The 19,013-nt window shown below is 37.0% G+C and overlaps 1 protein-coding gene across 4 annotated transcripts in view; it reads left to right on the top strand.

The window, feature by feature from the left end:
• Positions 1-19,013, top strand: part of RABGAP1L (RAB GTPase activating protein 1 like) — a 744,356-nt gene that overhangs the window by 82,045 nt on the left and 643,298 nt on the right. The gene's annotated exons all lie outside the window — the stretch shown is intronic.

Below are 19,013 nucleotides of genomic sequence, written 5' to 3'. Positions count from 1 at the left end.
TGTACATCCTTTTTGAAAAATAATCTGGAAACATCTATAAAATTTAAAAATCCACCTGTAATTGTTGTATCAGTCCCATTCAGGGCAGTCTGTCCTGTTGAAAATAAAAGTACCACTATGTAGGAACATGTTTTTAAGGTTATTTATTACAGCCCTTTTTATGGTGGCAAAAAGTCAGAAATAAAAACAAATGACTATTCACTTGGCTTTAAGAAGTGGGAGCAATTGGTGATAATCATAAGAGAAAGAAAAGCCTCTTCATGAAGACTGCTGTAGACTATGACCACTACATCCCCCCCGCCACCCCCACCAATTCTGTAGACTAGGATTAAGGTGGGGGCCAGTTGAGGTGCTGGCTGATGGCATCATGGCTACCTCTGTCCCTTGTAAGTCTAGGAGAAGGTTTCTGGCCTCCAATTATCTCTTTAGAATGTTCCTTAGAATGTCAGAAATTTAGCTTTGCTTTGTTTCTGTCCTTGGGTTATCCAGATAACAGGAAAAATTCTGCTATATAATTCTGTCCTATAGTTGTCATCTTTTTTTCTTTCCTAGTGGTATAAAAATAATTGAATCATAAAATTCATGAAAAACAACTGAAAATTAAAAGTGTTTTTGATTTTTGAATATATTATTATAAAATAACGAGAATTTTTGTTTTTGTTAGCAGTAGGTATAGCAATGTTTGAATCTTTTTATTTGGAAGTTTACAGTTTCATACTTAAGAATTCGTGCAGAGAACACCTGTGTACTCTATTCAGAATCCCCTTTTGGGAACATTTTACCCCACTTGCTTTGCACCCACTTCCTCAGTCTCTCAATCTTTCTCTACCTACCTACTTAATTACCTGCATACACTCACATAATTGTTTTTCTGAGCAATTCGATTAAGTTACATACATCATGGCCTTTTATTCCTATATATTTTCTTAAGAAATGTGTATTTCTGGATGAGTCTGGATGGCTTAAGTTCTGCCTTTGGCTCAGGTCATGAATCTGGGGTCTTGGGATCCAGCCCTGTGTTGTCCTCCCTGCTCAGTGGGGAGTCTGCTTTCCCTCTCCCTCTGCCGCTCCCCCTGCTCATGCATGCATTTGCACATGCACATTCTCTCTCTCTCTCTCAGATAAATAAAATCTAAAATAAAAATGTGTATTTTCCAAAAATGAGAGTAGGGATATATCTTATATAACCACATTATATGTAGCAACTTCCGTAAATTTAGCATTCATGTGATACTTTTTGTCTAACCTACCATTTGTCTCTAATTTTGTCTGTTAACTCAGTAGCATCTTTTTCCTCTCCATGTCAGGATTCCGACCAGGGTCAAATATTGCATTTAGTTGACATATGTCTTTGGCTTTCTTTAATCTGGGAACATTTCCACAGCCTTTCTATGTCTCTTATGACGTGAACATTTTTGAAGAATACATCTATTTTTTCTCTTTTTAATATAGCATTGCTAATTTCGGGTTTATCTAATTACTATCTGATTAGATCAGGTTATTTATTGCTGCATAGGTGATGTTTCCTTTACAGTGCATCACATTTGGAGGTACCTGATATCCATCTGTCCCTCACTGGTGATGTTAATTTTGATTGCCAAAATTTGATTGTCAAAATGTCTGATTTTTTCACTGTAATTCCTTTTTTTTTTCCCCTCCTTTGCAACTGGTAAGCAGTTTGTGGGGGAGATACATGCAAATATCTTGTTTCTCATCAAAATTTTCTTCTTGAGTTAACATTCATTCATAATTCTTATTCTTGTCTGATCCAATCTTTACTATGAGGAATGCAAAATTACAGTTTTCCATCTCCTCTGTTTTCTCTAGACTTGGCAGTTAGCCTTTGGCATTCTGAGGTAAATCAAAGATTTCCCTTCTCTTTTGCTTATTGATCTACTTATTATTGGTATAGACTCCTGAATTTTTCTTCTTCCCACTACAATAATTTATAGTTCACTACAGAAATTAATTATTTCAGTGTCTAAACTGTCCAGAATTTGCCTTGGGAGTCCCTTCACACCCTATGTCCTTAAGAACTTTCTTTCTGGCACAACAAAAGGCAGCTTTCCATTAAATAAGTCTGTAAGGTAACACAGGCAAAGAAGTATTAGGTGTTGAGTAATTTAACTCTTAATCATCATCATTGAAAAATTTTGGAGTTTTATGATTAAATGGTATATTACGTCTCTATTGCAGAGGCTTGCGCTATGCTTGTATATGGGGTAATCCTTCCTTTTCCCAATGAGAAGTTCCAAGTTTGGTCAACTTGAAACCTGGATGAATGTGGGTAAAATAGTTGAATGCACTTAAAATATTTTCTTCATTAGTTTAAAGATTTACACTAAATCTAAATATATCATTCTAAATATATTTACACTAAATCTAAATATATCATTCTAAATATATCACACAAAATAACTTAGAAATGGGGCTTTTGCCTCCTCTTATATTCAGAAGCCAACTTCATTCAGACTCAGTAGTCTTCAACATCAGTATCTTCATCATTATTCTTCTTTCTGAGTAACTTTAAGGCATTTTTCCAAGGCACATTATCTCAACTTCTGCTTAAGCTATCTAAGATAAAGTACTTTTTTGACCCAGTATATGTTACTGTCATTAGAAATTTTACCTAATGCCAGAGTATGACAAAAGTAGTTAGTTTTTTTTTTTTTTAATTTTTTTTAAATTTTTATTTATTTATGATAGTCACACACAGAGAGAGAGAGAGAGGCAGAGACACAGGCAGAGGGAGAAGCAGGCTCCATGCACCGAGAGCCCGATGTGGGATTCGATCCTGGGTCTCCAGGATCGCGCCCTGGGCCAAAGGCAGGTGCCAAACCGCTGCGCCACCCAGGGATCCCCGACAAAAGTAGTTAGTAAAGAAATACGTTGTGTACACTTTGTGTTTAGATTCGTAGAAAGTCTATTCTGAAAACTAGAGGAAGTGAGATTGTTAAAATCCATCTAAGCATTACAGATGCTTGTAATTTCCAGTAGGTTGATAGAGATGAGAAGAGGAAGGGTTCTTTTTTTTTTTCTTCATTTTTTTAAATTTATTTTTTATTGGTGTTCAATTTACCAACATACAGAATAACCCCCAGTGCCCGTCACCCATTCACTCCCACCCCCGCCCTCCTCCCCTTCTACCAGCCCTAGTTCGTTTCCCAGAGTTAGCAGTCTTTACGTTCTGTCTCCCTTTCTGATATTTCTCACACATTTCTTCTCCCTTCCCTTCTATTCCCTTTCACTATTATTTATATTCCCCAAATGAATGAGACCATATAATGTTTGTCCTTCTCCGATTGACTTACTTCACTCAGCATAATACCCTCCAGTTCCATCCACGTTGAAGCAAATGGTGGGTATTTGTCATTTCTAATAGCTGAGTAATATTCCATTGTATACATAAACCACATCTTCTTTATCCATTCATCTTTCAGTGGACACCGAGGCTCCTTCCACAGTTTGGCTATTGTGGCCATTGCTGCTAGAAACATCGGGGTGCAGGTGTCCCGGCGTTTCATTGCATCTGTATCTTTGGGGTAAATCCCCAGCAGTGCCAATTACTGGGTCGTAGGGCAGGTCTATTTTTAACTCTTTGAGGAACCTCCACACAGTTTTCCAGAGTGGCTGCACCAGTTCACATTCCCACCAACAGTGTAGAGGGTTCCCTTTTCTCTGCATGCTCTCCAACATTTGTGGTTTCCTGCCTTGTTAATTTTCCCCATTCTCACTGGTGTGAGGTGGTAACTCATTGTGGTTTTGATTTGATTTGTATTTCCCTGATGGCAAGTGATGCAGAGCATTTTCTCATGTGCATGTTGGCCATGTCTATGTCTTCCTCTGTGAGATTTCTGTTCATGTCTTTTGCCCATTTCATAATTGGATTGTTTGTTTCTTTGGTGTTGAGTTTAATAAGTTCTTTATAGATCTTGGAAACTAGCCCTTTATCTGATATGTCGTTTGCAAATATCTTCTCCCATTCTGTAGGTTGTCTTTGAGTTTTGTTGACTGTATCCTTTGCTGTGCAAAATCTTCTTATCTTGATGAAGTCCCAATAGTTCATTTTTGCTTTTGTTTCTTTTGCCTTCGTGGATGTATCTTGCAAGAAGTTACTGTGGCTGAGTTCAAAAAGGGTGTTGCCTGTGTTCTTCTCTAGGATTTTGATGGAATCTGGTGCTGGGAAAATTGAACATCCACATGCAGAAGAATGAAACTAGACCACTCTCTTTCACCATACACAAAGAGGAAGGGTTCTAGGGCTGAGTGTATGTAGTGGTCAAATTTTAACTAAATCCTTACTTGAAACATTGAGTCTTCTGGATGTTTGAAAGTGAATAACATGTTAGAAGTAGAGAGTTAAACACCTTTTAAGTATTGTTAGTGTACAGGAATGATTGTGTTTTGGGAATGGAATTAAACCTGATGTCAAACCTGATGGACGTCTTGTGAGTATGCTAACTGTTCACTGGGTTCACTGGGAGACAGAGACGGGAGTAGGGAAGGAGATGCGGAGAGACGGGTTCTGTGCCCGTGAGTCTGTAGACTAAAGTTCTGTCTGTGCATTTTAGTTAATATTGCTGTGTGTCACAGGATAGACAAGTCCTAATGCCCAAAGTGTATTAAAAGTAGAGGAGGTAAAATAATCCCTTTACAAATGCCCTTTTGTTAGTTTTTAGGAAGGACTGTTCTGGGAGTGTCTGTTAATTCACCACTTAGAGCTAGATGTAGTCCTTTACTTAGTCATTAAAATGGTAGAGGGAGCAAGCAGAGGAGTGAAGGGAAGGGCTTTTTGCTAGTATCTCTACATCTAGAAGACAGTTTTAAGTTAAAACCATAGGTCCATGTGTGCGTTTTTATGAAGTACCTGTGTTTATTGTGGATGAAGTTCATTATTTTGTAACATCTAAGCTTTTTGGTTGTCCTGAGGTGACAACAGCTAGCGAATTAACCAATTTAGAAGTTTCTTTTTGTTACCATCAATAGGAAAGAAGCATCGTGGACATGGAATTGTTAAGCTGTCTCTGAGAAATGTCAGGACTTACTGGGTTGGCAGCAAAGGTGCAGAAGGAAGTATAGAGGGAAAGATGTATGCGGATGTGTTTGTATTTACATTTTAATGATAAGTGTTCATGTGTGTGTGTGTCTCTGGCTGAACTATAGTACATTAAGTGATTCAGTAGGAACATACCTCCTTGCTAATATTTGAATAGTACAGATTGGATAATGAATTCTTTTAGAAGCGTTATACGTTGCATACTCTGTTACTTTATATCTCAATTTTAATTGGACATTAAGGGATTGCAGTATTTTAATTGCAACTCAGCCAGTATCTTTATCTAGAGACCTGGTGCCATTTTTTTCCTTTATGATATTTTTGTTGCCAAGAAAGGCAGGATTACATTTTTTTTTCTTTCAGATGGAGATGATGTAGTATTATTGGTTATCAAAATACTCCTAGTTTGGGGACTTTGAAATGGTAAATATTCATGGTGTGTAAAAAAAAGCATGATACATAACTGTACAATCTTAAGTCCATTAAAATGCTCACTTGTATAGATACACACATGGGACCTAGAAGTTAAACTGTAAATTGCTTGTGATTATAGATGACTTGGTTCTTTGCTTTTTGTGTTTTTCAGTTTCCTTTTGTGCACATGTTAACTTTAAAAAAAATTTGGAAACCTAAAAAAAAAATGTGCTTAAGCCACAGGTGTCTATTTGTATAACAGTAGGATTATTTTTTTTTAAATTCATTCCATATATAACCACTTACTATATTGCTTTTATTTTAATATAATTAATCTTGATAACTGCTTAACAAATCTGGGTTCATATATCCAGCAGTAATTATTAAACCCGTGCTAAGTTTCTTTGCTTTTTTTTTTTTTTTTTTTTTTTTTGGTAAAACATATTTTGTCTGATGACCTCTATTAGTATCCAAACTAAAATCGACTGAGATTGTTTCAGGCTAATGATTCTTCCCAAACATACTTCCTTCAACATAACAAACAGAATTCCCTGCGATAATGGGAAATTTTGTAAATACTTGGATTTGTCTTCTTTGGGAAAAAAGAAACTTGCCTTTTATTAGATTATGTGTGATATTTAAGGTGTTTAAATCACAAAATGTAAATGGTGGAATTTAAGGTAATCCACCAGGTGGCAGACTTGTCAAGAGAATTCTATTTTTTTTTTTTTTTTTTTTTAAGATTTTATTTATTTATTCATGAGAGACACACAGAAAGAGAGGCAGAGACATAGGCAAAGGGAGAAGCAGGCTCCATGCAGGGAGCCCGATGCGGGACTCGATCCCGGGACTACAGGATCACACCCTGAGCCAACAGCAGATGCTCAACCGCTGAGCCACCCAGGTGTCCCAAGAGAATTCTTAATGCCTGACTCACATTGCTACTGACAGTTCATAATAGACATTGGTGTGAAAAAACTAAATTACATAATTTTGACTTATTTTTGGAAAGAGAAAATGACTTATCATTTTCAAAAGTAGCTTTTAATTATGTAAAATTTCCAACATTTACAAAAATAGCAAATAATATATTGAACCTCAGTGTACCCACCACCCACCCCAAATGCTAATTTTCAGCGTTTGGGCTTTTTTCAAAAAATATTTTTATTCTGAAAGAATCCATTTCTCTGTGTATTCATAGGTTCAAGCCTTCTTCCTGTGTAGTTACTTAACAACTTATACTGAGATTTTGTCTTGACTTCTGTGAAGGCAAATACTATGTCATCTCAGAACCTCTAATATCTACCACATTGCTAGCAACACAGAATTTTGTGGTTATCTACTTAATCCTTACTTAGCACTTCCTCTGCGCTGGACATGGTTCTAGAAGTATAGTTTCTATAATCTTCATTGTATACTTAAAGAAACCGAAGCACAGAGAGATTCAATAACTTGCCCAGGTCATACAATTAATATTTCAGCTGAGTCCATCTGGTATTAGAATACATGTTCTTACTCTCTACTGCCTCTTTAAAAATTTGTTGAAAAATGAATAAAAGGTATATAAAAATTTTATAGAGTATTGACCAGACTCATTATAATAGGACACTGCACCTGGTAGTATCCTACCTTGTTTAGAGAATATGTGAAGACTACTTTCATATCTTGAAAATTTCTAATAGTCCTTTACTTTTATCAGTGATCCATGCTAGACTTTACATATTGAGCTTTATTTAGAAACTGGACAGAAAAGAGAAAATAGTAATAGTCATTTATTGAGCACTTACTGTGTGATGTCCATAGTACAGTTGTCATAGCAACATGTGAGGAAGGCTTTATAATTATTTCCCCATTTTTGCAGATCATGAAGCAAGGCTAATAAGGAGGTTAAGTAACCTGGGTCACTTGGCTGGATTTTGGTAGAGCCAGGCTTTAAACCAATGCCATCTGGTTCCTGAGTGTGTGTATTCTTTAAAACTGTACCCAACTAAATCCTGATTGTACACTGTTTAAAATTAATCATGCCAGTTAGGAGATAAATGAATCAGTATTCTTTGTCATATTTCAAGCAGAATGTGAAGGTGAGAACATAGATGTTGGGGTGTCCATATGATTACTCAGTGACTTCAGACTCAGGCGTAACCATGTCCTGGGAGAAAAGTTGAATGATTTATAGAAGAGAAGACCAACAATAACAGCTGAAGGGAGGGAGCAAGATTGTTGTCATCTGAGATGTGTGAGAAGAGCAAGACCTAAATCTAATTTATGGCAAACCCCCAGTTAAAATGTTAAAGTGTGCAAATTCGATCAGGTCATGCTCTTCTGGTGTTTTCCAGAGCAGAAGTGGCAATCATTTCTGTGCCTGACCAGCTGACATTTCTGTGGTGTTTGGTATCATCACACGTAGAAATATTGCAAAAAAATTTCTTGTAAACTACTGAATTGATACGGATTTTTAAAGGTTTGTATACTGTTTAAAATATACTATTACCAGTACTATTAAATCACATCCACTTCAGTGCTTTGGAAAGATTGTTGGTTGTGCTTCATACTGGAGAAGTAAGGGAAAAGTTTTACAGTTTTCATTGTATAAATTTTCTGAGTAGTTGATTTTTGCCAAGTAATATAATACTCTTATTTTGTAATAAAATGATTCAGGACAATAATACAATATGTACTTTAAAAAACAAGATTTTATTTATTCACGAGAGACAGAGAGAGAGAGGCAGAGACACAGACAGAGGGAGAAGCAGGCACCTCATAGGGAGCCTGATGTGGGACTCCATCCCTTGACTGGGGCTCATGTCCTGAGCCAAAGGCAGATGCTCAACTGCTGAGCCACCCAGGCATCCCTAATACAATATATACTTAGAAAATGGGTGTTTGTAAAATTCCCTATCAAGAAGTGGTGTTTAGTGGTAATTTCAGGCCTTGTGGAAGGTTAGTTGAGAAGAGATTTTTGGCTTCAGGGTTTATATCTGTCAAACCTGTCAAATTACTGTTTTCCCAGGGATCTGCCCTGATGCTTGCTGTGTGAGTCAGAATGAAATATTGATATAGCAAGCAGAGTACAATGATTACATTTGTTATAAACATATAACTCTGTTGTATTGAGTAACATGGGCCACATTGTGAGAAAGGATTTCCATGAGTCACTTTGATCCTAATTTTGGGGAATAGAACCATTATACTTAAAAAAAAAAATACATAACACATCATTAACAGAAGGTAGTTTGATTATTTGTGGAGTGATTCAGAGACGTGCTTGTTTTGATAGTATATTTTGCTTCACTTCTTAATTTGTGCTTGCTGGCTTGCAGCAAAAACCATTTAATGAGAAATTGAAGTGTTAAGTGCCATACTTCATAGCATGAGTGATTGATAGGTACCTTTCCTTGTGTTATTTTCTTGAGGAAAAGATTTCCAAGCTGAGTACTGAAAAAAAAAATCAGCTGGGGCTCTTTTCTTCTCTCAGAAGAATTTTCTAATATGATTTGATATTACTAGAGTAGGGGAATTGTAGAACTTCAGCTGTTTATTATTTTGGGGCTAATTTGGTGTTTGACCATTCTGAAGGTCCTTTGCTGGATTTACCTAGCATTTATTTTTACCTTCACTCTAGCAAGCTATTGTTTTATTTAGAAAGAAGCTCAAGTCACTGACTTCAGGTTGCCTAGATGGTAGTTTGGTTTTTATCTTTCATTCTTTTATGGAAATTAGTATATCTTTGAAATCAGCTTTAGATAGTTTAATAATTTTTCTTAAAGGACATCATTCTTCTCCATTCTGAAATGAGAATAAATTAGGGTGGTGACCCAGAGTCTCCATAATATTTTGTTTTGCTTTATTTTATATTATTTGTGTATAAATGTGTGTGTGTGTGTTTGTGTGTGTGCGTGTTTGTGTGTGTGTGTGTGTGTATATATATATGTATTTTTTGTTGTTGTTGTTGTTGTTGTTGTTGCTGTTTTGACTGAGCACGAGTGAGCTTAAAATGGGGTGGGGAAGGGGAAGAGAGAGAGTGAGAATCCCAAGCAGGCCCAGTGTGGAGCTCAGTGTGGGGCTGGATCTCACTACCCCAAGATCATGATCTGAGCCAAAATCAAGAGCCAGATGCCCAACCAACTGAGCCACCTAGGTGCTCCTCCATAATGTTTTAAAAACTGTTCTGTGAGGGCAGCCCAGGTGGCTCAGTGGTTTAGCGCTGCCTTTGGCCCAGAGTGTGGTCCTGGAGACCCGGGATCGAGTCCCACGTAGGGCTCCCTGCATGGAGCCTGCTTCTCCCTCTGCCTGTGTCTCTGCCTCTCTCTCTCTCTCTCTTATGAATAAATAAATAAAATAAAAAAAAACTGTTCTGTGAACTTAGTCTGTCCTCTTTGAGTTTGTTTCTTTTTCCTTTCAGATCTTTGAGTTTTCTTTTAAGACCGTAGAAAGATAACTTTCTTTTTCCTTAGGAAAGCAGAGTATACAAAAAACCTTTCATTGTTCTCTGATAGTTATTTCAAGTGACAGTTGGTAAAGAATTATTGGCATTATCAGGTGAATAATTGGAAGCTTCTATCTCTTAGCCTTTTGTGGACAGAATTTTCATTATTTTCCATTATTGGCACCTGGTCGAGCGGAGTTGCAATATAGAAGTATGAATATAATGCTATTTTTCAGGATCATATTTTAAGAAATACTTTAAAAAATATTGGTAATGAAAACATTGTTTTCTGTAACATGTTTTTATGAGTTGACATATTCTAGATGTTTTAGAGCTCATCTTTAAATGAACTTTTAAATTTGAGACAATTATGGACTCACAGGAAGTTTACAGTTATAGTACAGAGAGGCTCTATATATGCTTCCTCCAGTGGTAACATCATATGTGATTATAGTACAATATGCAAACTAGAAAATTTACATTGGTACTATCTGTAGACCTCAATTGGAGGGAGCTCGTTTTGAAATCCTTTGGTAAATCATACTATACTTATATAATAATTTCTAAATTATTTTTCTAGTGGTGAGAGAGTTTTACTTAGCTTTATTTAAAACTTAAGGTGGCCAACCGAGGTAGTAATGAACAGAAGGACTGCCAGGTCCTAGCTGAGGAGAGTTGCAGGTTGTTCAAATATGGAGGGTATTTTTTTAGTTGAAATATATATGACATACAACATTGTGTAAATTTAGGGTGTACAATATATTGATTAGACATACTTATATATTGTAATATTATCCTTATAGCAATAGGTGTAAGCGCCTCTATCATATCACATGATTATTTTCCATAAGATTTCATATCTTAGCAAGTTTGATTATAATACAATAATACAGTATTGTTTTCTATACTCATTGTATTGCATATCAAATCTCTAGGATTTATTTACTATCAGTTGCAAGTTTGTGTCCTTAAACAGCATCTTACCTATTCTTCCCCTTCTCAACCCCTGGTAACCGTCATTTTACTCCCTGCTTTCATGAGTTTAGCTCTTTTAGATTCTACAGTATTGGTCTTTCTTTGCCTCATTTATATCACTTAAGAGTGTCCTCAGGTCCATCCCTGTTGTCACAAATGGCAGGATTTCTTTTTTCTCATGGCTGTATAATATTCCATTGTATCCATATACCACATCATCTTTTTCCAGCCATCCATTGACCAGCATTTAGATTGTTTCCGTATCTTGGCTATTGTGATAATGTTGCAGTAAACATGGGAGTGCATATATCTCTTTGATATCCTATTTTCATTTCCTTAGGTGTTTCCCCAGAAATGGGATTTTTTAGATAATATGGTAGATCTATTTTTAAGTTTTTGAGGGGCATCCCTATTTTTCCATAGTGTGTAAACCAATTTACATTTTCAACTTAAAATGGAAAATAACTTATTGATTTAAGAAATTTTGGGTTCTAACATGGCTATTAAGTAATTAGGAGAAGTGGTATTTTGACTATATCCTATGCCAGTTATCAACTTATTGCCTCTTGGTTCCAATCAACTCTCTTACCTGATTTACACTAGTGGAGCTTTTCTTTTTCTTTTTCTTTTTTTTAGTTTTTTATTTTGCCATTTCATTTATTGGTGTTCAATTTGCCAACATACAGAATAACACCCAGTGCTCATCCCGTCAAGTGCCCCCCTCAGTGCCCGTCACCCATTCACCCCCACCCCCCGCCCTCCTCCCCTTCCACCACCCCTAGTTCGTTTCCCAGAGTTAGGAGTCTTTATGTTCTGTCTCCCTTTCTGATATTTCCCACACATTTCTTCTCCCTTCCCCTATATTCCCTTTCACTATTATTTATATTCCCCAAATGAATGAGAACATATAATGTTTGTCCTTCTCCGATTGACTTATTTCACTCAGCATAATACCCTCCAGTTCCATCCACGTTGATAGAAATGACAAATACCCACCATTTGCTTCAACGTGGATAGTGGAGCTTTTCTTTTTTTGTATTTTTTCTTTGCAGCAAGTGCAATATTAAATCTAGCCAGTAGAGGATGGTAGAGAGACACTGCAGGAGGAAGGGTCTTTGTGGTTGTGGTCTCTTGTGCTTGTTTCTTGCTCTAAGATTCTGGGACAACTGGCAGTACTGTGCTCTAGCTATGAAGCCAGTGTACACACTCTCTTCTCGAGCTCATAATCCTGGTTTTGGCTCAGCAAGATCTTCATGTGGACCTCCAGGCACAAGAGACTGTGGGCCTCAGGCCTCACATCCTTCTGCCGGTGAGCTGGCTCCAGGGGCTGTGTTTTCCTCTGTTCACTTGCCCTGTCAGGCATGGCTATCCGCACCTTGGTTGTTTCCTGCTTGCTTCTGGTCCAGCTTTTCCTGGGCAGTCCAGCAAACTTTGCCCTCCACTGTACTATATTCATACCCTCTCTGGTAAAGTTAGAATACCAGCTTTAGGGAGAGGATCTTCTTTCCAAGGTTGGTCTTTCTTGGCGTACTCTCCCTCGGTTTTAGGGTATTCTTCAAAATTCTCTTTATAGTTACTCTCCTATTATAGTTAGTAATTCTTAATGGTAAACTTTTCCTGTTCAGATTTTGTGTTTTCTCTCCTAATTGGATCTCGACTAATTGAAGTACTTGATGAAGTAAGCCCATAGATGGAGTTTCAAATGCATTTCTGGGGGGTGGGGACTGGGAAAAAAAAATGGTTATTTTAATTTTTTTTTTTTTTTTTTTTTTTAAGGAGAGGGAGTGGCAGAGAGAGAGAATCTCAAGCAGTTTCCACACTTAGTGATGTAGGCTTGATCTCACAACAGTGAGATCATGACCTGAAATCAAGAGTTGGGAACTTAAATGACTGAGCCACCCAGATGCCCCTGGCTACTTTAGATAACTTTTTTTTTTTTTAAGCTGTTGTAATAGTGATAATGGTAAAGAAAAAACTATTTAATGATTTTTGCCATATGTCCATTTCCATCCCAGAAGTCCTGTAAAATACCTTTTTAGTTAAAGTTTTTGGTGGTAGTGTTGGGGAGGAAGCTAAAGTATGTTATTTTACCTTGCTAAGAAATACAACTAGTTAAGAGGCAATGTGAGGATTTGAATCAGGGTCTTGCTATTCCTAAAGCCTTTTTCATTTGACTCTTTTGTATGACTTATTTTGGTGGGAAGGTGCAAGGAGAGGTATTAAATATCTGTAGATGTAATTATTTTACGTCACTAGTAAGCATTGCTAAAATTCTAATATTTTATTCTTTTTTATAATGGCAGTTTAGTTGTTTTATTTTTAACCTCTTTGGTTCATTTGAAGAGAAGAAGGAGGAAGAACTACATAAAATGTTTTTATTTAGTAAGATATTAGGAAATTAACAAACGTTAAATTATATGTGAAATTTTATATTTGTGCTTTAATATTAATTTGATTTTTTCTATTTTAACTATGTTTTAATAAATTTACTTGTCCTTTTAATTCTCATGATTTTTCTTCTTTCTTCTTTTTAAAGAGGGAGAGAATGAGAGAGATGAGGGGAGAGGGGCAAAGGGAAAGGGAGAGAGAATCTTAAGCAGGCTCCATGCCCAGCACAGAACCCGACAAGGATCTTTATTTCACAACCCTGAGATCATGACCTGATCTGAAATCAAGAGTCAGATGCAAAACTACTGAACCACCTAGATGCCCCTCTCCTGTGATTTAAAAAAAATTTTTTCTTTATAATTACTTTATTTTCACATTTGTTTTTATTTAAATTTGATTTGCCAACATATAGTATAACACCCAGTGCTCATCCCATCAAGTGCCCTCCTCAGTGCCCATCATCCAGTTACCCCATCCCCCCACCCACCTCCGCTTCTGCAACCCTTTGTTTCCCAGAGTTAGGAGTCTCTTATGATTTATCTCCCTCTTTAATTTTTCCCACTCAGTTCCTTTCCTTTCCCTTATAATCCCTTTCACTATTTCTTATATATCATGTATGAGTGAAACCATATGATGATTGTCCTTTTCCGATTGACTTATTTCACTCAGCATAATAACCCTCCAGTTCCATCCATGTCGAAGCAAGTGGTGGGTATTCCATCTCTTCTGATGGCTGAGTAATATTCCATTATGTATTTATACCACATCTTCTTTATGCATTCATCTATTGAAGGACATCGTGGCTCCTTCCACAGTTTGGCTATTGTGGGCATTGCTGCTATGAACACCAATTGCTGGGTTGTAGGGTAGCTCTATTTTTAACTTCTTGAGGAACCTCCACACTGTTTTCCAGAGTGGCTGTACCAGTTTGCATTTCCACCAACAGTACAAGAGGGTTCTCCCTTTCCCACATCCTCTCCAACATTTGTTGTTTCCTGTCTTGTTAATTTTCGCCATTCTCACTGGTGTGAGGTGGTATCTTTGTGGTTTTGATTTGTAGTTCCCTGATGGCAAGTGATGCGGAGCATTTTCTCATGTGCTTGTTGGCCATGTGTATGTCTGCTGAAATTTTTGTTCATGTCTTCATTTCATGATTGGATTTTTTTGTTTCTTGTGTGTTGAATTTGATATGGTCTTTATAGATCTTGGATATTAGCTCTTTATCTGGTAGGTCATTTGCAAATATCTTCTCTCATTCTGTAGGATGTCTTTTAGTTTTGTTGACTGTGCTGTGCAGAAGCTTTTTATCTGAAGTCCCAATAGTCATTTTTGCTTTTGTTTCTCTTGCCTTCGTAGATGTATCTTGCAAGAAGTTACTGTGGCCAAGTTAAAAAAGGTTGTCGCCTGTGTTCTTTTCTAGGATTTTGATGGATTCTTGTCTCACATTTAGATCTTTCATTCATTTTGAGTTTATCTTTGTGTCTGGTGTAAGTCAGTGGTCTAGTTTCATTCTTCTGTACGTGGCTGTCCAATTTTCCCAGCACCATTTATTGAAGAGACTGTCCTTTTTCCAGTGGATAGTCTTTCCTGCTTTGTTGTTTCCAATATTAGTTGACCATGGAGTTGAGTGTCCAGTTCTGGGTTCTCTATTCTGTTCCATTTATCTTTCAGGTCTCTTTTTGTGCCAGTACCATACTGTCTTGACAATCACAGCTTTGTAATACAGATTGAAATCTGGCATTGTGAGGTCCCCAGCATTGGTTTTCTTTTTCAATATTCCTCTGGCTATTCAGGGTCTTTTCTGATTCCATACAAATCTTAAAATTACTTGTTCCAACTCTAAGAAGAAAGTCCATGGTATTTTGATAGGGATTGCACTGAACATGTAAATTGCCGTGGGTAGCACAGACATTTTCACAATATTTATTCTTCCAATCCATGAGCATGGAATGTTTTTCCACTTCTTTGTGTCTTCCTCAATTTCTTTCAGAAGTGTTCTGTAGTTTTTAAGGTTAGATTCTCTGCCTCTTTGGTTAGGTTTATTCCTAGGTATCTTATGCTTTTGGGTGCAATTGTAAATGGGATTGACTCCTTCATTTCTCTTTCCTCAGTCTCATTGTTAGTGTATAGAAATTCCACTGATTTCTGGGCATTGATTTTGTATCCTGCCACATTGCCGAATTGCTGTATGAGTTCTGGCAATCTTGGGGTGGAGTCTTTTGGGTTTTCTAAGTTTTCCTATGACATGGTATCATATCATCTGTGAAGAGGGAGAGTTTGACTTCTTTGCCAATTTGAATGCCTTTTATTTCTTTTTGTTGTCTGATTAATGAGGCTAGGACTTCGCCTGTGTTGAATAACAGTGGTGAGAGTGGACATCCCTGTCGTGTTCCTGATCTTAGGGGAAAGGCTCTCAGTTATCCCTATTTTTTTTTTAATTTTTATTTATTTATGATAGTTACAGAGAGAGAGAGAGAGAGAGAGAGAGAGAGGTAGAGACACAGGCAGATGGAGAAGCAGGCTCCATGCACCGGGAGCCCGACGTGGGACTCGAACCCCGGGTCTCCAGGATCGCGCCCTGGGCTAAAGGCAGGCGCTAAACTGCTGCGCCACCCAGGGATCCCTCAGTTATCCCTATTGAGAATGGTATCTGCTGTGGGCTTTTCATAGATGATTTTTAAGATACTGAGGAATGTTCTCTCTATTTTCTACACTGAAGAGTTTTGATCAGGAATGGATGCTGTATTTTGTCAACTGCATTGGGAGGATCATATGGTTCTTCTTAATAAGGCTTTTTTGCATCAATTGGGAGGATCATATGGTTCTTCTTAATAAGGCTTTTTTCTTTTTAATAAGGCTGGCTAATGGTTTATCTTATTAATTCTTTCAAAGAACCAACTCCTGGTTTTGTTGATCTGTTCTACATTTCTTCTGGTCTCCATTTCATTGAGTTCTGCTTGAATCTTTATTATCTCTCTTCTTCTGCTTGGTGTAGGTTTTACTTGCTGTACTTTCTCCAGTTCTTTTAGTTGTGAGGTTAGCTTGTGTATTTTGAGTTTTTTCCAGTTTTTTGAGGGAGGCTTTTATTGCGATGTTTCCCTCTTAGGACTGCTTTTGTTGTATCCCAAAGATACAACAATGGTTGCATCTTTATTTTCAGTAGTTTCCATGAATCTTTTTAATTCTTCTGTAATTTCCTGGTTGACCCATTCATCTTTTAGTAGGATGCTCTTTAACCTCCACGTGTTTGAGTTTCTTGCAAATTTCTTCTTGTGATTGAGTTCTAATTTCAAAGCCTCGTGGTCTGAAAATATGCAGGGAACAATCCCAATCTTTTGTATAGGTTGAAACCTGATTTATGACCCAGTATGTGGTCTGTTCTGGAGAAAGTTCCATGTGCATTTGAGAAGAATGTGTATTTAGTTGTATTCGGATGGAAAGTTCTGTATATATCTGTGAAATCTGTTTGGTCCAGTGTATCATTTAAGTCTCTTGTTTCTTTGGCGATGTTCTGCTTAGAGGATCTGTCATTTGCTGAAAGTGCTGTGTTGAAGTCTTCTACTATTAGTGTATTATTATCTAATTATCTCTTCACTTTGGTTATTAACTGATTGATATACTTGGCAGCTCCCACATTAGGAGCATAAATATTCATGATTATTAGGTCTTCTTTTTGGATAGGCCCTTTAAGTATGATATAGTGTCCCTCTTCATCTCTTACTACAGTCTTTGGTATAAACTCTAATTTATCTGATACGAGGATTGCTACCCCAGCTTTCTTTTGAGAACCATTTGAATGGTAAATGGTTCTCCACCCCTTCATTTTCAGGCTGGAGGTGTCCTTAGGTCTAAAATGAGTCTTTTGTAGACAGCATATAGATGGGTCTTGCTTGAGGGGGTGGGTCTTCTCTATCTTTTGGATCTGAATGCCTGTTTCCTTCCCCAGATTTGGGAAGTTCTCAGCTATGATTTGTTCAAATATACTTTGTGATCCTTTCTCTCAGCCTCTTCTGGAATCCCAATTAGATGTATATTCTTCCTTCTCAAGCTATCATTTATTTCCCTAAGCCTTTCCTCATGGGCTCTTACTTGTTTTTCTCTGTTTTCCTCAGACTCCTTCCTTTCAATCAACTTGTCTTCTATGTCACTCACTCTGTCTTCCACCTCATTTAACCCTAGCAATTAGAGCACCCAATTTGGATTGGTACTCATTTAATTTAGTTTTAATTTCAGCCTGATTAGATCTCAGTACTGCAGTAACAGTCTCTAGAGTCCTTTATGCTTTTTTCCAGAGCCACCAGTAAGTAGCTTTATAATTGTACTTCTGAATTGAATTTCTGACATTGTATTTCAATCCAAATTCTGTAACTCTGTGGCAGAGAGTATTGTTTCCAGTTCTTTTTTTTTTTTTGTGGTGAATTCTTCCTTCTAGTCATTTTGTCCAGTGCAGAGTGGCAATATGAGTGGGCTGAGTCAAAAATATCAACCACGAACTGAATAAAATACACCCTAGATGATTCTGAAGAGATCAGAGACCAGAAAATAACAGAAAAAGAAAAACAGAACAAAATAAAACAAAGGACCACTAAAGTGAAAAATAAATTTTAAAACAAAGTAGTAAAAATTAAAAGCCAAAAACCAAGAAGACCTATACTCCTATAAAGACCTAACATTGACCACAAAAACATAAACAAGATAAAAGGCAGGCAGAATGGAAAGGAAGAGAGAATATAATCTCAGAATGAACCAACACAATGTTCCACTTGGTTCTGGGTGTTTATTGGTCGTGTGTTAGAAGGTACTAACTTCCACCATTGTAAAACAAAGTGAGGCAGGAAAAACAAAAAAACAAATACCCATATCTCATGTATCTACCAAAATTAAATTGAATATGTTGAAGGGAATCCAGAAGTGAAAAATATATCCAAGATATGTAATTGTAGAAATATGAAACTCAAAAAGGAAAAACTTGTTAGAAGTCAAAACTTTTTCTCTCTGTAACATTCCAGCTGTTCTCTCTTTAAATCTCGGGGTGAATTTGTAGGAGTTCAGGATGTTTTGAAAGTTATTTGGTAAGTTTGTGGGATCAGATGAGTTTAGGACCCTACTCTTCTGCCATCCTGCCGCCTCCCTCTCCTGTGATTTTTTTCTAATTGTTATTCACATGTTTTCTTTAAGGTTCATGTATTTTGGTGAGTTACTTTATTATTCCACTATACTACAGAAGGTTGTTATTCTTTTGTTAACTGATCAAAGCTTTATATAGATTAAGTCTTTTAAAAGGAATTGAACTCCTGAGGAATCTATAGTATTTTACACACGGATGACATTGTTTAATATTAAAGTTCTCTTTACTTAGAATGTAAATATCAAGATAGGGCTCTGCAGAAGAGAGTTAACACAGTGGAGCTAAAACTGCTATTCTAAAGGTCTGCTGGTAAGGTTGGTTCTTGAATGGCATCTGGAAACTTGGATTTTGGGAGTGCTTCTCACCATTCCTAGAAATAGTAAGTGGCTCACAATGCCTAAACTCTTTGAAGAAACAGCATGATTTATGCTGAACACTTTTCTTCTGGAATCTGGGCTCTCTTATGTCCTAGGCAAAGGATGCCTGTGTGACCAGTCCCCAGTCAAAACCTTGGACACTGAATCTCTGACTTTCCCTGGCAAACAACTTTTCACACATGTCACAATTCATTGCTGGAGAAATTAAATGTGTCATCAGTTACTCCACAGGGGGCGGACTCTGCACTT

Source organism: Canis lupus, chromosome 7 (genome assembly GCF_011100685.1).
Source record: "Canis lupus familiaris isolate Mischka breed German Shepherd chromosome 7, alternate assembly UU_Cfam_GSD_1.0, whole genome shotgun sequence".
Lineage (NCBI taxonomy): Eukaryota > Metazoa > Chordata > Mammalia > Carnivora > Canidae > Canis > Canis lupus.
This window is presented reverse-complemented; position numbering and strand designations above follow the sequence as displayed.